Below are 14,957 nucleotides of genomic sequence, written 5' to 3'. Positions count from 1 at the left end.
TCCTAACTGCCATGTTACAGGTTATGTTTGACAAAGAAGTGTAAGGAGCGGGTTGGTTGATACTTTATCTTTCTCCAAGGCTTAGCACATAGACTCCATAGTGTGTGATACCGTTATACGATTTGGGTACGGGAGACCGACGTTTAGAATGACAGTGGTCACATGACCGAATTCCATCACCTGGGCGGGTAAGTATGTTACGCCCTCCTAACGCTAACCTTTTACCGCAGCCAAACCCTTAGCCTCTCTTCTTGAAGCCTAACCCTCCCCGCCGCAGCCTGACCCTCCCCGGCATACATACGTTTGGGATGGCAGCTGTCGGGATTTCAGACTCTGGATATTTTTTCTGTACTATGCGTATATAGAATTTGTCTTAATCATTCTGTCGGCAGTTTGAGAATGCCGACACGTTGCCTTGTCTCCTCTTTAGCGAAACACCTGATGCCGTTAAGATCACCGCAGGTGCACATGTTCCAATGCAGCCGGTTTCTGTGTCTGCCGCGTGGTCGCGTCATAAATAAAAAGTGCAGCCATGCCGGATTCACTGGGACATTCCGTCCAGACAACAGCTGCATTGTGGCTGTGCTCCAGATATATTGGATATTCAACTTCCGGTCGGGGCCGGGGATGGTCGCACACACGCGAGCTCCCATCCACCGGAGCTTACATCCCCGGCCCCCAGAGCAGCGGGGAGACGCAGACGAGGGAGGACGGAGGGGAAGAGGGAAGGTGACCTGGCGGCAGCTACCCGGCTTCCGACGGCACGGTGTCCACCCTCCCGGCCGCACCGCCATGGCCCGGCACGACGTACGATACACAGCAGCGTGACCTCTACTGCGAGGTCAGCGCCAGGGAAGCTAAGGGAAGCTTCCGATCACAGACGGATCAAATACCACCGCCGCCGCCGAAGACACCCGCGGCACGGAGCTGGCCCCCGGGAAGACGCTGGTGACTCAGGGCCCAGGAGGGAGGACCTGGCGGCATGATCACAAAGACGGCTGCGGCCCCCCCCCCCCCCGGCGCCCGGCTGACCCTCACATGAGAAGCGATCAGGCCGCAGGCCCCGGCTGCTGATCCCCAGCACCAGAGGCTGTAGAAGACATTTTATGCCTCTGGCGTCGCCCTCCAGGGAGGAGGTACGTCTGGACGTCTGGTCCATTGGAACTCAAGCCAGGGAGGGCCCAACTCCAGCCCTAGGCCCCACTGACTCCATCAGGCCCCAGTGACTCTTTCTCCCCCCCTCCCCCTCCCCCCTGCTGGCTCTCCACGCTGTTCCCCTACAGGAAGCTGGCGCCGCAAATGGCTGCCTAGGATCTGTGCAATCAGCATATGTAACCCCCTGTGTACCCTGTGGTTCCCCTGTGTGAAAACTGTACTGTCCCTGCTATAACTGCGGTATCTTTGCTCATACTGTTACCACCCAGCTGCTGCAGCGACCAGTGGCGCCGCTGATGGCTGCCTAGGCGCTGTGCAGCTTGGTGGGTATATGTTCTGTGTGATACTGTAATGTCCCTGCTTATATTGTCACCTACCTGGCTGCGCGGTGCCTAGGCGCTGTGCAGCTTGGCAGGTATATGTTCTCTGTGTGGTACTGTACTGTCCCTGCTTATATTGTCACCTATCTGGCTGCCGCAGCGACCAGTGGCGCCGCTGATGGCTGCCTAGGCGCTGTGCAGCCTGGGGGTATATGTTCTCTGTGTGACACTGTACTGTCCCTGCTTATATTGTCACCTACCTGGCTGCTGCAGCGACCAGTGGCGCCGCTGATGGCTGCCTAGGCGCTGTGCAGCTTGGCGGGTATATGTTCTGTGTGATACTGTAATGTCCCTGCTCATATTGTCACCTACCTGGCTGTGCGGTGCCTAGGCGCTGTGCAGCTTGGCGGGTATATGTTCTCTGTGTGATACTGTACTGTCCCTGCCTATATTGTCACCTACCTGGCTGCTGCAGCGACCAGTGGCGCCGCTGATGGCTGCCTAGGCGCTGTGCAGCCTGGTGGGTATATGTTCTCTGTGTGACACTGTACTGTCCCTGCTTATATTGTCACCTACCTGGCTGCTGCAGCGACCAGTGGCGCCGCTGATTGGCTGCCTAGGCGCTGTGCAGCTTGGCGGGTACATATTCTCTGTGTATACTGTACTGTCCCTGCTGTACAGCTGTGCTACTCGATGAGCATGTGTTGCCAGCATGAAATGTGTCTGTAACCTATGTAAGGCCTCTTCCCCCCCCCCCCTTCATCCCTGCTTGATGCTGCACTGTATATCCACAACAAATTCCGAGTGTGCGCAAGCACACCTGGCCAATAAAGTTGATTCTGATTCTGATTCTGATTCTGATTCTGATTCTGATATGGGACGGACTGACACGTGGATGATGTGATGTCCAGCAATGCAGTGGGTTCAGGTTTAGGGCAAACACTTTGCCCGTGTTTGAGGCGGCGGAATAACCTGTGTGCTGGGCGACGCTTTTACTGCACTCTGTGTTGCTGCAGGAAATCCCTGTGCGGCATGTGCTGCCATTTGACTGCGTCGGCAACCCCAGGTGCTGCTACCTGCTGGTGTAGTGGAGGAAAGAAAGAAGGAAAGAAGAAAAGACAGAAAGAAAGAAAAATGTGATCAAGTGAAGAAGAAGAAGAAAAGTAAGCTGGCGTGAGCGCCTCCTGCTGGTTGCAGGCTAGAAAAGCAAAAGCCTACAGCACCTGGTATTCCCAGGCGGTCTCCCATCCAAGTACTAACCAGGCCTGACCCTGCTTAGCTTCCGAGATCAGACGAGATCAGGCGTGTTCAGGGTGGTGTGGCCGTAGGCAGAGACCAGCCTCACATTTGCTCCTTTTCTACGTGCCTTCGGGACAGCGCTGGTCTGCTTGTGACTGGAGGCTGTCTCACTGTGGGCAGCTTTGCACAGAGTCCAGGCCGTGGCTGGGGAGGGGGGGTTGCTGGGAGCCAGGAACACACCGAGGACTCGGGCAAGTGTCTGTAATTAGCATTAGTGTTGCAGACAGATTCCTGTGCACTTCAGGTGCTGCTGCTGCTGCTGCTGCTGCTGCTGCTGCTGCTGCTGTAACCTTGCAGGTGTGGGCCCACACAAGGCATTGAGGCCCAGAGAAGATGGCTGCACCGTGATTCCCTGACGTTGTGAGGTATGACTTACAGACCCGTCCCACCAACACGTAATATGCTACTTTCTGAAGCCATCACTTTCCAGGGCATTCTGATGGCAGCCATTTTGTGGCCTGTCAGATCCTACTCCGATTAGGCCATTTTTAAAAAAGGGCATAGAAGCGCGCAGCGTCATTTCGCATAAAGTTGATTTAAAAGTAAAAGAGCAGCTGGAGGGGGAACGGTGGTAGCCGATGAGAGACGCCAACGAGCAGCGTGACTCAGAGACTGCCAAGAAGGCTGGCTGAGACTTGTGGTTCCACGCAGAAGTGGGGAGCTGTACTTCTGTTTCAGAGAGGAGGTAGCATGCGGACTCAGTACAGTACATTGGTGAAACAGAACCATTTCTATGTCCGCAATCATCCATTGCTGTGGAGTCGACAGAGGGTCTATGTACTGGAGAGAGAGATACAGTGGAGAGAGATAAAGTAGCAGCCAATCAGCTCCTAACTGCCATGTTACAGGTTATGTTTGACAAAGAAGTGTAAGGAGCGGGTTGGTTGATACTTTATCTTTCTCCAAGGCTTAGCACATAGACTCCATAGTGTGTGATACCGTTATACGATTTGGGTACGGGAGACCGACGTTTAGAATGACAGTGGTCACATGACCGAATTCCATCACCTGGGCGGGTAAGTATGTTACGCCCTCCTAACGCTAACCTTTTACCGCAGCCAAACCCTTAGCCTCTCTTCTTGAAGCCTAACCCTCCCCGCCGCAGCCTGACCCTCCCCGGCATACATACGTTTGGGATGGCAGCTGTCGGGATTTCAGACTCTGGATATTTTTTCTGTACTATGCGTATATAGAATTTGTCTTAATCATTCTGTCGGCAGTTTGAGAATGCCGACACGTTGCCTTGTCTCCTCTTTAGCGAAACACCTGATGCCGTTACGATCACCGCAGGTGCACATGTTCCAATGCAGCCGGTTTCTGTGTCTGCCGCGTGGTCGCGTCATAAATAAAAAGTGCAGCCATGCCGGATTCACTGGGACATTCCGTCCAGACAACAGCTGCATTGTGGCTGTGCTCCAGATATATGGGACGGACTGACACGTGGATGATGTGATGTCCAGCAATGCAGTGGATTCAGGTTTAGGGCAAACACTTTGCCCGTGTTTGAGGCGGCGGAATAACCTGTGTGCTGGGCGACGCTTTTACTGCACTCTGTGTTGCTGCAGGAAATCCCTGTGCGGCATGTGCTGCCATTTGACTGCGTCGGCAACCCCAGGTGCTGCTACCTGCTGGTGTAGTGGAGGAAAGAAAGAAGGAAAGAAGAAAAGACAGAAAGAAAGAAAAATGTGATCAAGTGAAGAAGAAGAAGAAAAAAAGTAAGCTGGCGTGAGCGCCTCCTGCTGGTTGCAGGCTAGAAAAGCAAAAGCCTACAGCACCTGGTATTCCCAGGCGGTCTCCCATCCAAGTACTAACCAGGCCTGACCCTGCTTAGCTTCCGAGATCAGACGAGATCGGGCGTGTTCAGGGTGGTGTGGCCGTAGGCAGAGACCGGCCTCACATTTGCTCCTTTTCTACGTGCCTTCGAGACAGCGCTGGTCTGCTTGTGACTGGAGGCTGTCTCACTGTGGGCAGCTTTGCACAGAGTCCAGGCCGTGGCTGGGGAGGGGGGGTTGCTGGGAGCCAGGAACACACCGAGGACTCGGGCAAGTGTCTGTAATTAGCATTAGTGTTGCAGACAGATTCCTGTGCACTTCAGGTGCTGCTGCTGCTGCTGCTGCTGCTGTAACCTTGCAGACGTGGGCCCACACAAGGCATTGAGGCCCAGAGAAGATGGCTGCACCGTGATTCCCTGACGTTGTGAGGTATGACTTACAGACCCGTCCCACCAACACGTAATATGCTACTTTCTGAAGCCATCACTTTCCAGGGCATTCTGATGGCAGCCATTTTGTGGCCTGTCAGATCCTACTCCGATTAGGCCATTTTTAAAAAAGGGCATAGAAGCGCGCAGCGTCATTTCGCATAAAGTTGATTTAAAAGTAAAAGAGCAGCTGGAGGGGGAACGGTGGTAGCCGATGAGAGACGCCAACGAGCAGCGTGACTCAGAGACTGCCAAGAAGGCTGGCTGAGACTTGTGGTTCCACGCAGAAGTGGGGAGCTGTACTTCTGTTTCAGAGAGGAGGTAGCATGCGGACTCAGTACAGTACATTGGTGAAACAGAACCATTTCTATGTCCGCAATCATCCATTGCTGTGGAGTCGACAGAGGGTCTATGTACTGGAGAGAGAGATACAGTGGAGAGAGATAAAGTAGCAGCCAATCAGCTCCTAACTGCCATGTTACAGGTTATGTTTGACAAAGAAGTGTAAGGAGCGGGTTGGTTGATACTTTATCTTTCTCCAAGGCTTAGCACATAGACTCCATAGTGTGTGATACCGTTATACGATTTGGGTACGGGAGACCGACGTTTAGAATGACAGTGGTCACATGACCGAATTCCATCACCTGGGCGGGTAAGTATGTTACGCCCTCCTAACGCTAACCTTTTACCGCAGCCAAACCCTTAGCCTCTCTTCTTGAAGCCTAACCCTCCCCGCCGCAGCCTGACCCTCCCCGGCATACATACGTTTGGGATGGCAGCTGTCGGGATTTCAGACTCTGGATATTTTTTCTGTACTATGCGTATATAGAATTTGTCTTAATCATTCTGTCGGCAGTTTGAGAATGCCGACACGTTGCCTTGTCTCCTCTTTAGCGAAACACCTGATGCCGTTAAGATCACCGCAGGTGCACATGTTCCAATGCAGCCGGTTTCTGTGTCTGCCGCGTGGTCGCGTCATAAATAAAAAGTGCAGCCATGCCGGATTCACTGGGACATTCCGTCCAGACAACAGCTGCATTGTGGCTGTGCTCCAGATATATGGGACGGACTGACACGTGGATGATGTGATGTCCAGCAATGCAGTGGATTCAGGTTTAGGGCAAACACTTTGCCCGTGTTTGAGGCGGCGGAATAACCTGTGTGCTGGGCGACGCTTTTACTGCACTCTGTGTTGCTGCAGTAAATCCCTGTGCGGCATGTGCTGCCATTTGACTGCGTTGGCAACCCCAGGTGCTGCTACCTGCTGGTGTAGTGGAGGAAAGAAAGAAGGAAAGAAGAAAAGACAGAAAGAAAGAAAAATGTGATCAAGTGAAGAAGAAGAAGAAGAAGAAAAGTAAGCTGGCGTGAGCGCCTCCTGCTGGTTGCAGGCTAGAAAAGCAAAAGCCTACAGCACCTGGTATTCCCAGGCGGTCTCCCATCCAAGTACTAACCAGGCCTGACCCTGCTTAGCTTCCGAGATCAGACGAGATCGGGCGTGTTCAGGGTGGTGTGGCCGTAGGCAGAGAACGGTCTCACATTTGCTCCTTTTCTACGTGCCTTCGGGACAGCGCTGGTCTGCTTGTGACTGGAGGCTGTCTCACTGTGGGCAGCTTTGCACAGAGTCCAGGCCGTGGCTGGGGAGGGGGGGTTTCTGGGAGCCAGGAACACACCGAGGACTCGGGCAAGTGTCTGTAATTAGCATTAGTGTTGCAGACAGATTCCTGTGCACTTCAGGTGCTGCTGCTGCTGCTGCTGCTGCTGCTGCTGCTGTAACCTTGCAGACGTGGGCCCACACAAGGCATTGAGGCCCAGAGAAGATGGCTGCACCGTGATTCCCTGACGTTGTGAGGTATGACTTACAGACCCGTCCCACCAACACGTAATATGCTACTTTCTGAAGCCATCACTTTCCAGGGCATTCTGATGGCAGCCATTTTGTGGCCTGTCAGATCCTACTCCGATTAGGCCATTTTTAAAAAAGGGCATAGAAGCGCGCAGCGTCATTTCGCATAAAGTTGATTTAAAAGTAAAAGAGCAGCTGGAGGGGGAACGGTGGTAGCCGATGAGAGACGCCAACGAGCAGCGTGACTCAGAGACTGCCAAGAAGGCTGGCTGAGACTTGTGGTTCCACGCAGAAGTGGGGAGCTGTACTTCTGTTTCAGAGAGGAGGTAGCATGCGGACTCAGTACAGTACATTGGTGAAACAGAACCATTTCTATGTCCGCAATCATCCATTGCTGTGGAGTCGACAGAGGGTCTATGTACTGGAGAGAGAGATACAGTGGAGAGAGATAAAGTAGCAGCCAATCAGCTCCTAACTGCCATGTTACAGGTTATGTTTGACAAAGAAGTGTAAGGAGCGGGTTGGTTGATACTTTATCTTTCTCCAAGGCTTAGCACATAGACTCCATAGTGTGTGATACCGTTATACGATTTGGGTACGGGAGACCGACGTTTAGAATGACAGTGGTCACATGACCGAATTCCATCACCTGGGCGGGTAAGTATGTTACACCCTCCTAACGCTAACCTTTTACCGCAGCCAAACCCTTAGCCTCTCTTCTTGAAGCCTAACCCTCCCCGCCGCAGCCTGACCCTCCCCGGCATACATACGTTTGGGATGGCAGCTGTCGGGATTTCAGACTCTGGATATTTTTTCTGTACTATGCGTATATAGAATTTGTCTTAATCATTCTGTCGGCAGTTTGAGAATGCCGACACGTTGCCTTGTCTCCTCTTTAGCGAAACACCTGATGCCGTTACGATCACCGCAGGTGCACATGTTCCAATGCAGCCGGTTTCTGTGTCTGCCGCGTGGTCGCGTCATAAATAAAAAGTGCAGCCATGCCGGATTCACTGGGACATTCCGTCCAGACAACAGCTGCATTGTGGCTGTGCTCCAGATATATGGGACGGACTGACACGTGGATGATGTGATGTCCAGCAATGCAGTGGATTCAGGTTTAGGGCAAACACTTTGCCCGTGTTTGAGGCGGCGGAATAACCTGTGTGCTGGGCGACGCTTTTACTGCACTCTGTGTTGCTGCAGGAAATCCCTGTGCGGCATGTGCTGCCATTTGACTGCGTCGGCAACCCCAGGTGCTGCTACCTGCTGGTGTAGTGGAGGAAAGAAAGAAGGAAAGAAGAAAAGACAGAAAGAAAGAAAAATGTGATCAAGTGAAGAAGAAGAAGAAAAAAAGTAAGCTGGCGTGAGCGCCTCCTGCTGGTTGCAGGCTAGAAAAGCAAAAGCCTACAGCACCTGGTATTCCCAGGCGGTCTCCCATCCAAGTACTAACCAGGCCTGACCCTGCTTAGCTTCCGAGATCAGACGAGATCGGGCGTGTTCAGGGTGGTGTGGCCGTAGGCAGAGACCAGCCTCACATTTGCTCCTTTTCTACGTGCCTTCGGGACAGCGCTGGTCTGCTTGTGACTGGAGGCTGTCTCACTGTGGGCAGCTTTGCACAGAGTCCAGGCCGTGGCTGGGGAGGGGGGGTTGCTGGGAGCCAGGAACACACCGAGGACTCGGGCAAGTGTCTGTAATTAGCATTAGTGTTGCAGACAGATTCCTGTGCACTTCAGGTGCTGCTGCTGCTGCTGCTGCTGCTGTAACCTTGCAGACGTGGGCCCACACAAGGCATTGAGGCCCAGAGAAGATGGCTGCACCGTGATTCCCTGACGTTGTGAGGTATGACTTACAGACCCGTCCCACCAACACGTAATATGCTACTTTCTGAAGCCATCACTTTCCAGGGCATTCTGATGGCAGCCATTTTGTGGCCTGTCAGATCCTACTCCGATTAGGCCATTTTTAAAAAAGGGCATAGAAGCGCGCAGCGTCATTTCGCATAAAGTTGATTTAAAAGTAAAAGAGCAGCTGGAGGGGGAACGGTGGTAGCCGATGAGAGACGCCAACGAGCAGCGTGACTCAGAGACTGCCAAGAAGGCTGGCTGAGACTTGTGGTTCCACGCAGAAGTGGGGAGCTGTACTTCTGTTTCAGAGAGGAGGTAGCATGCGGACTCAGTACAGTACATTGGTGAAACAGAACCATTTCTATGTCCGCAATCATCCATTGCTGTGGAGTCGACAGAGGGTCTATGTACTGGAGAGAGAGATACAGTGGAGAGAGATAAAGGAGCAGCCAATCAGCTCCTAACTGCCATGTTACAGGTTATGTTTGACAAAGAAGTGTAAGGAGCGGGTTGGTTGATACTTTATCTTTCTCCAAGGCTTAGCACATAGACTCCATAGTGTGTGATACCGTTATACGATTTGGGTACGGGAGGACCGACGTTTAGAATGACAGTGGTCACATGACCGAATTCCATCACCTGGGCGGGTAAGTATGTTACGCCCTCCTAACGCTAACCTTTTACCGCAGCCAAACCCTTAGCCTCTCTTCTTGAAGCCTAACCCTCCCCGCCGCAGCCTGACCCTCCCCGGCATACATACGTTTGGGATGGCGGCTGTCGGGATTTCAGACTCTGGATATTTTTTCTGTACTATGCGTATATAGAATTTGTCTTAATCATTCTGTCGGCAGTTTGAGAATGCCGACACATTGCCTTGTCTCCTCTTTAGCGAAACACCTGATGCCGTTAAGATCACCGCAGGTGCACATGTTCCAATGCAGCCGGTTTCTGTGTCTGCCGCGTGGTCGCGTCATAAAAAAAAAGTGCAGCCATGCCGGATTCACTGGGACATTCCGTCCAGACAACAGCTGCATTGTGGCTGTGCTCCAGATATATGGGACGGACTGACACGTGGATGATGTGATGTCCAGCAATGCAGTGGATTCAGGTTTAGGGCAAACACTTTGCCCGTGTTTGAGGCGGCGGAATAACCTGTGTGCTGGGCGACGCTTTTACTGCACTCTGTGTTGCTGCAGGAAATCCCTGTGCGGCATGTGCTGCCATTTGACTGCGTCGGCAACCCCAGGTGCTGCTACCTGCTGGTGTAGTGGAGGAAAGAAAGAAGGAAAGAAGAAAAGACAGAAAGAAAGAAAAATGTGATCAAGTGAAGAAGAAGAAAAGTAAGCTGGCGTGAGCGCCTCCTGCTGGTTGCAGGCTAGAAAAGCAAAAGCCTACAGCACCTGGTATTCCCTCGGTCTCCCATCCAAGTACTAACCAGGCCTGACCCTGCTTAGCTTCCGAGATCAGACGAGATCGGGCGTGTTCAGGGTGGTGTGGCCGTAGGCAGAGACCAGCCTCACATTTGCTCCTTTTCTACGTGCCTTCGGGACAGCGCTGGTCTGCTTGTGACTGGAGGCTGTCTCACTGTGGGCAGCTTTGCACAGAGTCCAGGCCGTGGCTGGGGAGGGGGGGTTGCTGGGAGCCAGGAACACACCGAGGACTCGGGCAAGTGTCTGTAATTAGCATTAGTGTTGCAGACAGATTCCTGTGCACTTCAGGTGCTGCTGCTGCTGCTGCTGCTGCTGTAACCTTGCAGACGTGGGCCCACACAAGGCATTGAGGCCCAGAGAAGATGGCTGCACCGTGATTCCCTGACGTTGTGAGGTATGACTTACAGACCCGTCCCACCAACACGTAATATGCTACTTTCTGAAGCCATCACTTTCCAGGGCATTCTGATGGCAGCCATTTTGTGGCCTGTCAGATCCTACTCCGATTAGGCCATTTTTAAAAAAGGGCATAGAAGCGCGCAGCGTCATTTCGCATAAAGTTGATTTAAAAGTAAAAGAGCAGCTGGAGGGGGAACGGTGGTAGCCGATGAGAGACGCCAACGAGCAGCGTGACTCAGAGACTGCCAAGAAGGCTGGCTGAGACTTGTGGTTCCACGCAGAAGTGGGGAGCTGTACTTCTGTTTCAGAGAGGAGGTAGCATGCGGACTCAGTACAGTACATTGGTGAAACAGAACCATTTCTATGTCCGCAATCATCCATTGCTGTGGAGTCGACAGAGGGTCTATGTACTGGAGAGAGAGATACAGTGGAGAGAGATAAAGGAGCAGCCAATCAGCTCCTAACTGCCATGTTACAGGTTATGTTTGACAAAGAAGTGTAAGGAGCGGGTTGGTTGATACTTTATCTTTCTCCAAGGCTTAGCACATAGACTCCATAGTGTGTGATACCGTTATACGATTTGGGTACGGGAGACCGACGTTTAGAATGACAGTGGTCACATGACCGAATTCCATCACCTGGGCGGGTAAGTATGTTACGCCCTCCTAACGCTAACCTTTTACCGCAGCCAAACCCTTAGCCTCTCTTCTTGAAGCCTAACCCCTCCCCGCCGCAGCCTGACCCTCCCCGGCATACATACGTTTGGGATGGCGGCTGTCGGGATTTCAGACTCTGGATATTTTTTCTGTACTATGCGTATATAGAATTTGTCTTAATCATTCTGTCGGCAGTTTGAGAATGCCGACACATTGCCTTGTCTCCTCTTTAGCGAAACACCTGATGCCGTTAAGATCACCGCAGGTGCACATGTTCCAATGCAGCCGGTTTCTGTGTCTGCCGCGTGGTCGCGTCATAAAAAAAAAGTGCAGCCATGCCGGATTCACTGGGACATTCCGTCCAGACAACAGCTGCATTGTGGCTGTGCTCCAGATATATGGGACGGGACTGACACGTGGATGATGTGATGTCCAGCAATGCAGTGGATTCAGGTTTAGGGCAAACACTTTGCCCGTGTTTGAGGCGGCGGAATAACCTGTGTGCTGGGCGACGCTTTTACTGCACTCTGTGTTGCTGCAGGAAATCCCTGTGCGGCATGTGCTGCCATTTGACTGCGTCGGCAACCCCAGGTGCTGCTACCTGCTGGTGTAGTGGAGGAAAGAAAGAAGGAAAGAAGAAAAGACAGAAAGAAAGAAAAATGTGATCAAGTGAAGAAGAAGAAAAGTAAGCTGGCGTGAGCGCCTCCTGCTGGTTGCAGGCTAGAAAAGCAAAAGCCTACAGCACCTGGTATTCCCAGGCGGTCTCCCATCCAAGTACTAACCAGGCCTGACCCTGCTTAGCTTCCGAGATCAGACGAGATCGGGCGTGTTCAGGGTGGTGTGGCCGTAGGCAGAGACCAGCCTCACATTTGCTCCTTTTCTACGTGCCTTCGGGACAGCGCTGGTCTGCTTGTGACTGGAGGCTGTCTCACTGTGGGCAGCTTTGCACAGAGTCCAGGCCGTGGCTGGGGAGGGGGGGTTGCTGGGAGCCAGGAACACACCGAGGACTCGGGCAAGTGTCTGTAATTAGCATTAGTGTTGCAGACAGATTCCTGTGCACTTCAGGTGCTGCTGCTGCTGTAACCTTGCAGACGTGGGCCCACACAAGGCATTGAGGCCCAGAGAAGATGGCTGCACCGTGATTCCCTGACGTTGTGAGGTATGACTTACAGACCCGTCCCACCAACACGTAATATGCTACTTTCTGAAGCCATCACTTTCCAGGGCATTCTGATGGCAGCCATTTTGTGGCCTGTCAGATCCTACTCCGATTAGGCCATTTTTAAAAAAGGGCATAGAAGCGCGCAGCGTCCATTTCGCATAAAGTTGATTTAAAAGTAAAAGAGCAGCTGGAGGGGGGAACGGTGGTAGCCGATGAGAGACGCCAACGAGCAGCGTGACTCAGAGACTGCCAAGAAGGCTGGCTGAGACTTGTGGTTCCACGCAGAAGTGGGGAGCTGTACTTCTGTTTCAGAGAGGAGGTAGCATGCGGACTCAGTACAGTACATTGGTGAAACAGAACCATTTCTATGTCCGCAATCATCCATTGCTGTGGAGTCGACAGAGGGTCTATGTACTGGAGAGAGAGATACAGTGGAGAGAGATAAAGTAGCAGCCAATCAGCTCCTAACTGCCATGTTACAGGTTATGTTTGACAAAGAAGTGTAAGGAGCGGGTTGGTTGATACTTTATCTTTCTCCAAGGCTTAGCACATAGACTCCATAGTGTGTGATACCGTTATACGATTTGGGTACGGGAGACCGACGTTTAGAATGACAGTGGTCACATGACCGAATTCCATCACCTGGGCGGGTAAGTATGTTACGCCCTCCTAACGCTAACCTTTTACCGCAGCCAAACCCTTAGCCTCTCTTCTTGAAGCCTAACCCTCCCCGCCGCAGCCTGACCCTCCCCGGCATACATACGTTTGGGATGGCAGCTGTCGGGATTTCAGACTCTGGATATTTTTTCTGTACTATGCGTATATAGAATTTGTCTTAATCATTCTGTCGGCAGTTTGAGAATGCCGACACGTTGCCTTGTCTCCTCTTTAGCGAAACACCTGATGCCGTTACGATCACCGCAGGTGCACATGTTCCAATGCAGCCGGTTTCTGTGTCTGCCGCGTGGTCGCGTCATAAATAAAAAGTGCAGCCATGCCGGATTCACTGGGACATTCCGTCCAGACAACAGCTGCATTGTGGCTGTGCTCCAGATATATGGGACGGACTGACACGTGGATGATGTGATGTCCAGCAATGCAGTGGATTCAGGTTTAGGGCAAACACTTTGCCCGTGTTTGAGGCGGCGGAATAACCTGTGTGCTGGGCGACGCTTTTACTGCACTCTGTGTTGCTGCAGTAAATCCCTGTGCGGCATGTGCTGCCATTTGACTGCGTTGGCAACCCCAGGTGCTGCTACCTGCTGGTGTAGTGGAGGAAAGAAAGAAGGAAAGAAGAAAAGACAGAAAGAAAGAAAAATGTGATCAAGTGAAGAAGAAGAAGAAGAAGAAAAGTAAGCTGGCGTGAGCGCCTCCTGCTGGTTGCAGGCTAGAAAAGCAAAAGCCTACAGCACCTGGTATTCCCAGGCGGTCTCCCATCCAAGTACTAACCAGGCCTGACCCTGCTTAGCTTCCGAGATCAGACGAGATCGGGCGTGTTCAGGGTGGTGTGGCCGTAGGCAGAGAACAGCCTCACATTTGCTCCTTTTCTACGTGCCTTCGGGACAGCGCTGGTCTGCTTGTGACTGGAGGCTGTCTCACTGTGGGCAGCTTTGCACAGAGTCCAGGCCGTGGCTGGGGAGGGGGGGTTGCTGGGAGCCAGGAACACACCGAGGACTCGGGCAAGTGTCTGTAATTAGCATTAGTGTTGCAGACAGATTCCTGTGCACTTCAGGTGCTGCTGCTGCTGCTGCTGCTGCTGCTGTAACCTTGCAGACGTGGGCCCACACAAGGCATTGAGGCCCAGAGAAGATGGCTGCACCGTGATTCCCTGACGTTGTGAGGTATGACTTACAGACCCGTCCCACCAACACGTAATATGCTACTTTCTGAAGCCATCACTTTCCAGGGCATTCTGATGGCAGCCATTTTGTGGCCTGTCAGATCCTACTCCGATTAGGCCATTTTTAAAAAAGGGCATAGAAGCGCGCAGCGTCATTTCGCATAAAGTTGATTTAAAAGTAAAAGAGCAGCTGGAGGGGGAACGGTGGTAGCCGATGAGAGACGCCAACGAGCAGCGTGACTCAGAGACTGCCAAGAAGGCTGGCTGAGACTTGTGGTTCCACGCAGAAGTGGGGAGCTGTACTTCTGTTTCAGAGAGGAGGTAGCATGCGGACTCAGTACAGTACATTGGTAAAACAGAACCATTTCTATGTCCGCAATCATCCATTGCTGTGGAGTCGACAGAGGGTCTATGTACTGGAGAGAGAGATACAGTGGAGAGAGATAAAGTAGCAGCCAATCAGCTCCTAACTGCCATGTTACAGGTTATGTTTGACAAAGAAGTGTAAGGAGCGGGTTGGTTGATACTTTATCTTTCTCCAAGGCTTAGCACATAGACTCCATAGTGTGTGATACCGTTATACGATTTGGGTACGGGAGACCGACGTTTAGAATGACAGTGGTCACATGACCGAATTCCATCACCTGGGCGGGTAAGTATGTTACGCCCTCCTAACGCTAACCTTTTACCGCAGCCAAACCCTTAGCCTCTCTTCTTGAAGCCTAACCCTCCCCGCCGCAGCCTGACCCTCCCCGGCATACATACGTTTGGGATGGCAGCTGTCGGGATTTCAGACTCTGGATATT

At 52.3% G+C, this 14,957-nt stretch overlaps 7 non-coding genes across 7 annotated transcripts; all 7 read right to left on the bottom strand.

Moving 5' to 3' along the window:
* Positions 1-2,686: 2,686 nt before the first annotated feature.
* On the bottom strand, positions 2,687-2,805 carry LOC146056475 (5S ribosomal RNA). The gene has a single exon (XR_014469267.1). It is a non-coding gene; the product is annotated as a 5S ribosomal RNA (ribosomal RNA).
* Positions 2,806-4,537: 1,732 nt separating this feature from the next.
* Positions 4,538-4,656, bottom strand: LOC146056348 (5S ribosomal RNA). The gene has a single exon (XR_014469153.1). It is a non-coding gene; the product is annotated as a 5S ribosomal RNA (ribosomal RNA).
* A 1,720-nt stretch (positions 4,657-6,376) lies between these two features.
* LOC146056347 (5S ribosomal RNA) lies at positions 6,377-6,495 on the bottom strand. Its single transcript, XR_014469152.1, has one exon. It is a non-coding gene; the product is annotated as a 5S ribosomal RNA (ribosomal RNA).
* Positions 6,496-8,221: 1,726 nt separating this feature from the next.
* LOC146056346 (5S ribosomal RNA) lies at positions 8,222-8,340 on the bottom strand. Its single transcript, XR_014469151.1, has one exon. It is a non-coding gene; the product is annotated as a 5S ribosomal RNA (ribosomal RNA).
* Positions 8,341-10,052: 1,712 nt separating this feature from the next.
* On the bottom strand, positions 10,053-10,169 carry LOC146056502 (5S ribosomal RNA). Its single transcript, XR_014469292.1, has one exon. It is a non-coding gene; the product is annotated as a 5S ribosomal RNA (ribosomal RNA).
* A 1,713-nt stretch (positions 10,170-11,882) lies between these two features.
* Positions 11,883-12,001, bottom strand: LOC146056345 (5S ribosomal RNA). Its single transcript, XR_014469150.1, has one exon. It is a non-coding gene; the product is annotated as a 5S ribosomal RNA (ribosomal RNA).
* A 1,710-nt stretch (positions 12,002-13,711) lies between these two features.
* LOC146056344 (5S ribosomal RNA) lies at positions 13,712-13,830 on the bottom strand. Its single transcript, XR_014469149.1, has one exon. It is a non-coding gene; the product is annotated as a 5S ribosomal RNA (ribosomal RNA).
* Positions 13,831-14,957: the final 1,127 nt, after the last annotated feature.

Source organism: Crinia signifera, unplaced genomic scaffold (assembly GCF_055691185.1).
Source record: "Crinia signifera unplaced genomic scaffold, ASM5569118v1 HAP2_SCAFFOLD_80, whole genome shotgun sequence".
Lineage (NCBI taxonomy): Eukaryota > Metazoa > Chordata > Amphibia > Anura > Myobatrachidae > Crinia > Crinia signifera.
This window is presented reverse-complemented; position numbering and strand designations above follow the sequence as displayed.